Here is a 2,992-nt window from a genome sequence, read left to right on the forward strand (position 1 = left end):
CAACAATATATTATATTATATCTTATATCTTATATATTATTATTTTCTTGTTTTAGAACATATTCTGTCAAGTAGCTCTGGAAAGTCGGTGTATCTGACTCATTTCTTAAGTATTAGCCTTATGTAGGAAACATCCACAGTTGATAAAAGTTAAGGCTGAATTACTTAAGCACTTTGACAAGAAAAATATATATTCCAACTTATTAACGACGTGGTAGTGAAGAAGTCTAGGAGATAGTATTCTTTTTACATTTTGGTACCTAAAATTAATAGCTATATTGCAATTTAAACCATCATTTAAAGAATCATTTCTCTCTTAATATTAAGCCTGAATCAGATGATATAATAAAAGTGAAATTAAAAAAAAAATCTCAAAATCTTAAAAAAAAAAGGGTGGGTTACAATCCCTTTGTCTTATTGGCAATTGACTATGGAAAGAACCCCTTGCGTTAAGTAACACTACTTTACCATACATTATGTCTTTGTCCAGAACTAGTTCCTCCTGTTAAGAAGTAAAAAATAAGTGGATTTGTTCATGTCTAAGAAACATCCTGATGATACTTTATACTTATTCTGAGACAGATTTGTTCTTTGCTCTGACAATTCATGATACATTTAGGATTCGAACAAATAATTTAGGTAATGCAAATCAATCCAAAACATACCTGTTGGTTAGAGGATTGTTAATTGTTGTTATGTGCTCTCGAGACCCCTGCAACTCATAGCAACTCTATGTACAACAGCCCTAAACCCTGCTCTATCCCTTGCTAACCTTATTGTCTCCGACACACCTGTTGTCAAGGGGATGATTTCCAAAAGAGGTCCAGGGACCTCTTCGAGTCTTAGAAAGTTCTGACTCCAAAATACAAGAAAGACACCAATACCAAGTGAGAGCAAGAGAAAGAAACTGAGGTTTATTAGACGTTCGTTCATAACAGACAATGAATGGGTCAGGACATATATTGTTTGGGGAGTGGGATTTAAACAGCTGATTAGTGCATTTCTTCTAATGGACGTATGGTGACATTTTGGGTATCTCATTTATCTTGTCCTTGAGTCTGTTGTTCTGCCACATTTCTTGGGAGTCTGTTTTTATTGCCATATAGCCTCATTCCTTGAGGGTCGGTTTCTATTGTTATATTGCCACAGTCTTTGTCAAAACCAGCTCTAATTGATCTTCTTTGTCAGGGTATCCTTTGCCATTCCATGTCACTATCTACATTACCCCAGTGGCTGAATCAATCCATCTCACTGAGGATCTTCCCCTCCTGCACTGTCCCTCCACCCTCCCAAGCATGACGTCCCTCTCCAAGGACTGATCCCCCCTTGCAACATGTCCAAAATATGTCAGACAAAGCCTCAGAATCCTTGCCTCCAAGAAGCAGCCTGGCTTTAGCATCTCCAGGATGAACTTGTTTGTTCTACTAGCAGTCCATGGTGCATGCAATACTCTTCTCCAGCACCAAAACTCAAAGGCATCTATTCACATCCCTAGTCATTGTCCAGCTCTCTGATGCATAGCAAGTAAATGCAAAGACCATGGACTAGATCAGGCACACCTTAGTCTCCAGACTGATATCTTTCCTCTTCAATACTTTAGAGAAGTCTCTGACTGCAGACTTTCCCAGTGCAATTCCTCTTTTAATTTTCTGGCTGCTGGTACCAAGAGTGTTGATTGCAGAGCGAAGCAAATTGAAGCTGTCAACAATCTAAATCTCTTCTTCATCTATCATGATGCTGCCAGTCAGCCCATGAGATTAAATTGAAATTTTAAAGAATTATATGATGTGGTCTTGAGATGTAAAGATAATATTTAAAGTGAGTGTACAAAAGGCAAAAGCCATGTTGGAATATCTATATCTGACTTTTATCAACTACGCAAAGGGGAACTATCCTCATCAATAACCGAAAAACAATTCCAAAGTGATCAGGCATGTCCCTCAAACTCTGCCCCTCTTTCTACTTATCCCAATACCAATTTTACTGCTTTAGTTGGTCTGAAATACCACGTGATCATTCACAGAGCACACAGAACCTTAATAGGGAAGTCAAAAGGCTGTATAATTCAGGTTAGTAACAAAATATAATTATTCTGTTAGGACTAGTTTCGAACTGTGCTCACAGGTATCACAGCCTTGAGTCTGTGGCTTTAGGCCAGTGTTACAGAACTCTCAGTCCTGCAAGTTACACCTTTTGTCATTGTTCAAGTCATAAAAAAATCTTGAGTACAGACTCTTCTGATTCTGTAAGGGATAGCAATCAACTCTGTCTCAGGTCAGGTCTCTGATCCTCTGCTTCAGCCACAGCTGTCACTGCTGTAAGTCTAGTTTGTATACGAGTTTCTGCTCCCAAAGTTGCACACTCCATGCCTATTTCTTCTTTGCTGGTGATGAGATTCTGAAATTTTTTGCCACCAAGTCTGCTCAATTTAGGGATGAGATTAATCATTCTCTGTGTGACTAGGCTAACACACCCTATTCACATATTCCTGCTAATCCACATGGCAAACTCAAATTCAATGCCTAAGAAAGACATTTTGAATAATAAACATGTATTACCACAATGAGCATAGAGTATGAAATTTAAAATCAGAGGAAGTGGGATTGGAAAATTAAAGCAAAGAAGTGACAGAAGAATTAAGATTAAACAAAGACTGCAGTTTTCAATATGGATTAAGGCTCAGTATCAAGAAGACAAAGATTCTCACTACTGGACTTATTGTCAGCATCAAGATGGATGCTGAAGAAATTGAGATTGTTCACAGCTTTAGTTTGTTTGTTTGTTTGTTTGTTTTTATTAGTTTTAATGAACATTTACAGAGATTTGGGGTATTCATTCATTCATTGTTGCACTGTTTTCTCCACCCTCATACCCAGTTCGTTCTTCTTCCCCCCCATGTCTGTTTTAATTGTTCAATTGCCACAGTGCTTGTCAAAGCCAGTTCTGATTAATCTCCTTTGTCAGTGTGTCCCTTGCCATTCCCTATCACTCC

This window comes from Elephantulus edwardii, unplaced genomic scaffold, assembly GCF_000299155.1.
Source record: "Elephantulus edwardii isolate Elephantulus edwardi_28Jun2011 unplaced genomic scaffold, EleEdw1.0 scaffold00119, whole genome shotgun sequence".
Taxonomy (NCBI): Eukaryota; Metazoa; Chordata; class Mammalia; order Macroscelidea; family Macroscelididae; genus Elephantulus; species Elephantulus edwardii.